Genomic DNA, 8,290 nt, shown 5'->3' with positions numbered 1-8,290 from the left:
TGAGCAGCTGTCACCCTGTCAGTTTCCAGAATGTTCATCCTCACGTGGTTTTCTGATTTTTCTCCCTCTCCCTCCCGATTTCCCCAACACATTGAGCTATCTGTTTGTTCCCGTGGCTGAAAAGGCACCATCAGGTGTCAGGCTGCATCCGTCTGTCTGCAGAATGGAGCGGGTTGTTTACCTCTGGGTGATGCTGCTGCTGTGGTTCATATGTCACTCGGGCCACTTGTTACAGAGTCCTGGGGACAAAGCCAAGCTCTTTTCAGTTAACACTTAGTAAATGCTTTCTCTCTGACTTTATGCTCTTGATAATGTCCTCTGAACCGCATACTCCATGTAGCCATGCCTGTGTGATATAAGCAAGCAGTGTACCATTGAACACCTGCCTGCCCATCTCCTGTTCTTCGAGTCTTCTCAGGCATCAGCTATCTCAGGTGGATAAGCCCCTGTACTCCCAGGACTGTGTTCTGAACCAATCTTTGACAGCCATAGCATGTTCCACAGTGTGTATTTCCACCATGAGTTTTTAACCAGACTCAGTCATGGCCATGAGGTGGCTGATGTGAGCAGACCTAGGTTGATGTCAGCCCACCTCATACGTGTGAGACAGGCCTATTGGGTTTGTTTTGATTTGGGGGTCTGATGTGGAAGTCTGGGTCCAGGCTCAGAATGGTAAAGAACTTACCTGGTTCAGGACCAAGAACAGAAACATGTCTCTAACTCTGGGTCATCCAAGCCCCTTGTCCAACAGCCCTTCACAGGTTAGCTTCCGCTCCAGGCCTGTGTCTTCCGATGCTCCCCATAGTTGATTTGTCTCAGAGTTAAGTCCTGGGCTGTCGCCAAGGAGCTTAGCTTGGCTGCTGATGGAAATGAGAAGAAATTTGAAAGGCCAGGCTTGAACTCATGACCCTCCTGAGTACTGGGATGACAGGCCAGCATCACCATGTCTGGCCTTGAAATAGGAAAATTGACAAGCTAGAAGACACGCGGGTTTGACTCCAATCATGGTGGCACATGGGAAGCTCCAAGAGGGAGGCAGTGCTGTAGACATACATTTTTTTGCAACCTACTTGTAATAACCTAATAAGGGTTCAACCTCTCTAGCCCACCACCCAGCAGAGGTAGCGGAAGAGAAAAATTATTAGGATACGGGGGAAGTGGACCTGTTCAGCAGTAGTTCTTAGGGGGCAAGCTTGATCTTTGTCAGCAGTTCGGTCCTGTAGCAAACACCAAATACAAGTCAGCAGCAGCAGACTAGTCCTCTAGGCAGGCAGACACCAGCATGAACCAGCAGCTACAGTCCAGTCCTTTAAGCAAGCAGACATCAGGCATGGACCAGCAACTGTTGAATCCTGAAGAAACTGCCAGGCTTACCAACTGGCCTGAGGCAAAGCTACAGAAGAGGCAAGCCGCCACAAGAATCTCTCGAGCAGTTCTTGGGCGAGTTTCAATGTCGTTATCACAAGTTGAGCTCAACAATGCTATGTAAGGCAAACCAATAAATTTGTGTCTTTAAGAATAGCGAGGGGAGGCCGGGCAGTTGGTGGCGCACGCCTTTAATCCCAGCACTTGGGAGGCAGAGGCGGGAAAACAGCCTTTTATATGTTTGCTTTAGCAAGACATCATTTGACAGAACTAACTTTCCAAAAGAACTAACGTTTCCACTTCCCATTGCCCTCCAGGACAAGCTGCTGTACGAAAAGATGGCAGATTAAACCTGTGAAACGCAGTGCCACGGCCCCATGGTCCAAAGCTGTGAAATTGCAAAACCAAGGTGAACACTTAACACTCCTTTTACTCTAAAAATCTGAATCAATAAAGAACTCAAAAACCAACCCCAGAGGTGGTGGTGGCAGCTTCCATCTTTCTTTGTCGACAGAGTGAGTTCCAGGACAGCCAGGGCTGTCTTGAAAAACAACAAAAACAAACAGAAAAAGAGCTCAAAAACCTAAACGACCCAGTCTCCAAATGGCCAATGATGGCATTGTTCAAATGGCAGTGTTCAAAAGATGAAGTGGAACTGGCCAATAATAAAACAAAAATATTTAGCCAGGACTTAGGAGATGGCTTAACTCTGAGACAAATCAACTATGGGGAGCATCAGAAGGCACAGGCCTGGAGCGGAAGCTAACCTGTGAAGGACTGTTGGACAAGGGGCTTGGATGACCCAGAGTTAGAGACATTTTGATTCCCAACACCCACGTGTGGAGTGACAAGCATCTATAATTCCAGTTCCAGGTGATCCAGTGCCCTCTTCTGGCCTGCCCAGGCACTGCACACATTGTCTGCTGGCAAATAATAAAACCCAACCTTACTAGCCGAATGAGAGGTTAGAAAGCCGGCTCAGCAGTTAAGAGCACTCTGCTTTTGCAGAGGACCTGGGTTTGGTTCTCAGCTCCCACATGGCAGCACACAACCGTCTGTAACTTCATGAGATTTTACCCCAGTCAAAATGGCATTCTGCAAGAGAATAAAAAAAAAAAAAAATGAGGCAGGTGTGATGGTGCATTTAATCCCAGCACTGGGAGGCAATGGGAGGTAGGTGGATCTCTGAGTTCCAGCATAATTTAGCCCAAAGGGAGTCCTTGCACATGGGTACTGGGGATGGAAACCAATATGGAGGCAACTCAGAACTCTGGATGACCTGCCACAAGACCCCGCAATGCACTGCCGGGCGTTTACCAGAGGACTCCAACACAACATACCATAGACACGCTAAGCTATCCAACCAGCCTGGCACCCATCAAGGTAAAGACTGGGTAAGGAAAACATGGGCTATGTAAGTAGGGGATTCCTTTCAGCCACAAGGAAAACAGGATTAATCTACTAAGCAGACTAAGCTAACCACAGGAAGACAAATGCCATATTTTTTTTTATTTGTGAATCCTAGAATCCATAAATACATAAAACCATACATCGTATGGATGAGGTAAAAGGAAAGGTGGGGAACAAAAGGGATTAATGGGCGAAGAAGAAGGTGGAGAGGGAAGTGTGTGCCCAATACATTATGGGCTACGTGAAAATTGCTTTATGAAATCCAGTGTAATTTTAAAAAGATTAAATGGAGTCTGGGTTTGGTTTTATGAGGCAGGGTCTCATTATATAGTCCCAGCTGGCCTAGAACTCTATGTAAGTCAGATTGGCCCCAGATTCCTTGAAATTGACTACCTCTGCCTCTCAAGTCCTGGGAATTGAACTTGGATCAGTTGTCGGTCTTGGTGGCTATCGCCTTTATCCAGTGAGCCATCTCAAAGACTGTTGCTTCATCATTTTGTATTTTGAGGTAGGGTCTCATGTAATCCAGGCTGTCCACAAGCACACTATGTAGCCGGCATTGAACACACAATCCTGCCTCTACCTCTACCTGTTGGAGAAGCAGCTGGAAGATCTGGTCCTCATTCCTCCACAATTGACATCAGTGAATAAACTATCTTTTTCCAAACCTGCTCCAGTGGTCAGCATTGCCAGGTGGTTATACAGGCCTGCTTTGGTAACAGGAGAGACGCTCACTCAATCAAGCAGGAAATAAAAAGCAATCGTTTTCCATGCACTTAGAAGGACTAAGCCCAGGGTACCATCCTCACTGTCACATAAGCCAGACCAGGGCTGTATCCTCATCTTTAATGAGGATAAAGAATTTGAAGGATCAAGGCAATCCCTGTGGCTGTTGAGCAGAAAGGACCAGGAGCCCCTCCACGTGTGCGAGTGAGAAAGGGTCTCATATAGCCCAGGCTAGCCTCAACCACCTCCCCCCCCCCGCCCCCTCAGGTGCTGGGATGACAGGCATGCACAACCATGCCTGGTTTATGCCCTGCTATCTATTGTGCATTTTCGGTAAGCATTCTATAAACTGAGCTACGGCCCCACCTCCCACCCCTCAACTTTCAAATAGTTAAATAGACGTTTTTCCAGCCTAACGGCGTTCGTCCGTCCACGCAAGCATCCATGTCATCGAAGTAGAGGATGGAAAATTGCAGGCCGTATGTGTCTTGTACCTTGGTGACAAGCTTCAGAGTAGCAGAACAAACCCAAGGGGAATGGTCAAATAAAGCATGAGACCCCTGCGTTAGGCAATGTTACAGAGCCGCCTACAGAATCTGCCAGAACTGCCCCACCCCTTCCCCATCACGCTGCACCTCCAGTGCCAACCTGCAGAACAGTATGTGGCCGCTAGAAGAAACCTTTAAAATCATGCCGGAAGTGCCAGGTCTCTACTCTCCAGCATCCGGGGGGCTTCCAAACCTCAGTTCCACCCAGTTCTGTTCCCATTCACCCAAGTCCAGGCGCCCGGCTACTTTCTGGCCCTTTCATCTGAAAGCTCCGGCTCCGCGTACTGGGAATGTGAGCCTTCCGGCTCCTGCTCCTGCAGATCTCTTGGATGTCACTGAATCCCCGCAGTTCTGTGCGTCCCCATAAAACATACCTGGGATTCCTAGTGTTAGCTTCCAGCTGGAATTTGAGTTCCAGAAAAGCTGTGAGTCCTTGCGGGTCTTGGTAAGGTTACTGGGCTACTTGAAGATCTGTTTATTTGGACACACTGTGGATGTTCAATGGGCGCACATTACGCTGCAATAGTTGCTCAGGAGCCGCCCGTTGTAGGGGTCTCCTTGGAAATGCAATGTTTCCTACTCCAAGTAAATTGCGGGAGTTGATTTACAAACCAGATTCCCGCCACTGGTACAAGGCTGGTCTGCCACCTAAGCCCTTCCGAAAAAATAAAAAGCTGAGTTAAAATGTGGAGATGCCGGGGATTGAACCCGGGGCCTCATACATGCAAAGCATGCGCTCTACCACTGAGCTACATCCCCTGACGCGAAACAGGGACTTCCGGAATAGATAATGAAGATGAAACGCTTGCCTCGCTAAGACTTTTAGTTTTTCGATCTTGATTTAAGATGTTGGTGTCCTGAGGTGACGTCTCGGAAGAAAGGAGAGGGGAAAGAAACGGAGAAGAAAGAAAAAGAGCCAGAGAAGAGGAACGTAGGAGAAAGGAGGAAACGCGCACCGGTCGCTAGCTGTGTCTTTCTATAGCTGCTTGTCAGGAAAGACGCAGGTATGGCTTGTCCTCGTTAGTATAGTGGTGAGTATCCCCGCCTGTCACGCGGGAGACCGGGGTTCGATTCCCCGACGGGGAGGCACATGAAATTTTTGCAAGAGGCTCAGAAAGGACTCTTAACGTGAAGTGGATCCTCACTCCACCTTCTGCCTAACTCTCTCCTACTTCAATGAACTTCATAGAGACCCTCTGGTCTCACTTAGGTTGGCATGTTTATGAAGTCTGACTCTGGGTATCTGTCTAATGTGAACTCCCAAGAGTTCACCCTGCTGGCTAACAAGACAGCCTCTGCCCCTCCCTCTACATCCCAGTTTTTTTTTTTTTTAACCACCTTATTCCAGTTTTGTCCTGAAGATCGGTTTTTATGTTCTTTCTTTATTTGTAAAAGCCAAGTAAAAGCACGCGCTGAGAAAGCATACGTCAGTTGCCCACGTCTCGCCAGGGTTTTGTTTTTTAATTCCTGGTTGGCCTTGTAACCCCAGCAGGCCTTCAACTCCAGGAACAATCCTCCTGCCTCAGCCCCTCCAGTGCGTGACTTACAGAACTTCATGTCCTCCATTGCCATTTTGGTTTTGTTTGGTGTTTTGAGACAAGACTTGACATATCTAAACTGATTTTTTTTTTTTTTTAAAGATTCGAATTATTTTATGTGTAGTAGTGTTTGCTTGTATGTATGTGCACTACTGGTGTGTGTCCTGTACATGTCAGTAGAGGGATGAGATGTCCAGGTTTAGGGGACTAAACCTGGAGTTGATGGTGTGAGCCACCCCGGTGGATGTTGGGAATCAAGCCGGCCTGGACTTACTACTGAGGTCAAGGCTATTCTGAGCCACTTATTAAGACTGTTTCAAATTATCAGTTTAAAAAATCTGGGTGTAGAGTGTTTGCTTACCATTGAGGATGTGAGATGGGGTGCAGACAGGATTAGGATTTCAGAAGGAAGCAAGCCTTCCTGCTTCCTCTACATCATCCCCAAACTGAATTCAGTCTGGGTCCAGTCCAGGAAAATGGGCAGGCAGGTATACTGTGAGCTCCAGCTGCCAAGCCGTGACAAAACCCCAAAGGCTGGGAGTGTTAAAGTACAGAACGCTAAGTCCTCAAGAACTGGAGACTGCAAGCCAAGGAAAGTGTGTGTGTGTGTGTGTGTGTGTGTGTGTACACACGTTTCCTCTCCCAACCTCTCCTTGTGGTTGCTGGGAATTGAATTCAGTACCTCTGGAAAGAGCAACCAGGGAAGGCGGTCCAGTTAGGGGAAATGGATCCACAGGCACGCAACAAAGTCAGGGGCAGACCCGGTTCTAGTTGTTAAGAGACACACATGAAGACCAAGTCACACATCTACATAGGTGCAGTGCCTAGGTCCAGCCCACGTATACTCTTTGGTTGGTGGTTCAGTCTCAGTGAGCCCCGAAGGGGCCAGGTTACTTGACTCCGTTGGTCTTGTGGGATCCTTGTCGCCTCCGGGTCCCTCAACCCTTTCCCTAACTTGTGGAAACAAGACTCCCGGAGCTCCATCTAAAATTTAGCTGTGGGTCTCTGCATCCTTTTCAATCTGCTGCTGGGTGGAGCCCCTCAAAGAACAGTTGTTAGACTCCTGGCTCCAAGCATAGCAGAGTACCATTAACAGTGTCAGGAATTGGTTCTCACCCATGGGGTGGGTCTCAAGTTGGGTCAGTTATTCGTTGGACATTCCCTCGGTCTCTGCTCCATTTTTGTCCCTACACATCCTGTAGGCAGGACAAGTTGTAGTCATTCTTTGAAATCACATTCTGATATATTAGATATTGTCAGAACTGAGACACAGGACTTTTCGAGGGACCACTTAGGGGACCTTGGTTTGCTAAATTTTGCGCGTGGAAAGTTGACCATGCTTTCCACTTTCCACCAAACTATCATGCCAACGTTTGGACATCGTTTTCTTCCCCCAATCCCAGATCAAAGGTCATCAAGCCCCTCCTCTTCTTTCCTCCCAGTCCCTCCACCTCAGACAGCCCTTCTCCCAAGCCTCCCTCCACTTCTCCTTCCTCCTTCTGAGCCCTCTCCATGTCACTGTCCAGGTCCCCTTCTGCAGGTGTGACCCAAACACTACAGCTCCAGGTTGGACCACCACACCAGCCCTCATCCCTCGGGCATACGGTTGCCTCTCTAGCTCACAGTTCCACGCTCTCTGCAGCCCACCTCGGGGACCTCACTTCCTATCCTTGTCCCCCAGTACAAGCCTTCCGCATTCTGCTCCCCTGAGAGAAAGAAGCAGTCAGTGTCCACCCACGTCTGCACCTGCTTTGTTTCCCCATGCTTCGCAGCTGAGCATGTGTGCACAGATATGAAGACCACGCTTGGAGACCAGATGTGAGTGAGTCAGGTGTGGCCCTGCCCAGGCAGAACCTCATTCCAGGGATTGTTTACTGTTATCCCTGGCTGCCTGGCAGCTGACTGCATCCAGAAATGACCCCGCTCCTTCTCCGAGAGGAGAGTGGGGAACAGAAGGAGCAGAACTCTGAGCCTAGAAGGGTGCATTCGAGCGTTTATTACTCGCTCAACAAATACTTAGTTTGTAAGCATCTACTAAGCGGTGCCAGGACTGGGGTCTTCAGCAGTGGCTGGGGCCAGCTTAGGTGTGTACTTCCAGTTAAAAGGAGAAATGATAAATAAATTTGCAGTGGACAATAAAGTCCCGGGGGTTCCTGAAGGACACTGGTAGGCGGCCTTAGGGGATGCTCAGCACACCGGTAACCCAGAAATGAGAATAAACGATTTTTCTAGGCATCGAAAGAATTTGTGGGCATCAAAGCTTGGAAAAGCCAAGGACCCAAAGCCGTAGAAACAATAACGAGGAGAGAAAAAACGAACCAGCAGTAACAGCCGCCGAAATAGCTCAGTTGGGAGAGCGTTAGACTGAAGATCTAAAGGTCCCTGGTTCGATCCCGGGTTTCGGCAGCTCGTAATTTTCCTGCACTCACTTTCAACTTATTAAATTATTTTTTATTTCTTTCTACTTAAAATACTGGAGCATCGTACACGGACACAGAAGACTTTGGAAATTTACCCACCTTGTTCCCCTTAAGGGTGAATGGACATATTTCCTAGATCAAACACGCACCTTCCGTTCATGCGCGAATTAGTCTCTGTGATGTTTGTTGTCGTATGCTGGTGTACGCTTGGCGTCTATCTATTAATGTTTCGGTCTAAATCTAGGTAATAAAAATAAAAACCTAAGTAGGAAAGAGATGTTTC

General features: G+C 48.2%; 3 non-coding genes across 3 annotated transcripts; 2 read left to right on the top strand and 1 right to left on the bottom strand.

Moving 5' to 3' along the window:
* Window positions 1–4,736: 4,736 nt before the first annotated feature.
* On the bottom strand, window positions 4,737–4,808 carry Trnaa-ugc (transfer RNA alanine (anticodon UGC)). The gene has a single exon. It is a non-coding gene; the product is annotated as a tRNA-Ala (tRNA).
* A 255-nt stretch (window positions 4,809–5,063) lies between these two features.
* Trnad-guc (transfer RNA aspartic acid (anticodon GUC)) lies at window positions 5,064–5,135 on the top strand. The gene has a single exon. It is a non-coding gene; the product is annotated as a tRNA-Asp (tRNA).
* Window positions 5,136–7,920: 2,785 nt separating this feature from the next.
* Trnaf-gaa (transfer RNA phenylalanine (anticodon GAA)) lies at window positions 7,921–7,993 on the top strand. The gene has a single exon. It is a non-coding gene; the product is annotated as a tRNA-Phe (tRNA).
* The last annotated feature ends 297 nt before the right edge of the window (window positions 7,994–8,290 follow it).

The sequence above is a fragment of the Arvicanthis niloticus genome, chromosome 24, assembly GCF_011762505.2.
Source record: "Arvicanthis niloticus isolate mArvNil1 chromosome 24, mArvNil1.pat.X, whole genome shotgun sequence".
Taxonomy (NCBI): domain Eukaryota; kingdom Metazoa; phylum Chordata; class Mammalia; order Rodentia; family Muridae; genus Arvicanthis; species Arvicanthis niloticus.
This window is presented reverse-complemented; position numbering and strand designations above follow the sequence as displayed.